Source organism: Silene latifolia, chromosome 1, assembly GCF_048544455.1.
Source record: "Silene latifolia isolate original U9 population chromosome 1, ASM4854445v1, whole genome shotgun sequence".
NCBI classification, from domain to species: Eukaryota; Viridiplantae; Streptophyta; class Magnoliopsida; order Caryophyllales; family Caryophyllaceae; genus Silene; species Silene latifolia.
This window is the reverse complement of record NC_133526.1, coordinates 19,321,186-19,321,458: the sequence shown is the minus strand read 5'-3', so window position 1 is coordinate 19,321,458 and position 273 is coordinate 19,321,186.

The window sequence follows — 273 nt, the reverse complement described above, 5'->3', positions numbered from 1 at the left end:
TATATATATTGACATTATTTTGAAGGGTAATTTGATCATTCACATAATTCATTGTACACTTGTCATTAAACAACAACACTTTTAAATGGTCCCTTCTCATCTTCTTGGCTTTTGTGTCAAAATCAAAGGTAAACAAATGACGATAATGGAGGGAATAAATAACTATGCACATCATGCACATATATGTAGTTATATATATATATATATATATATGAGTTTATTGACCCTTTCATAGATGTTACATTATTTGACATATGATTTTTATTTCTTTTG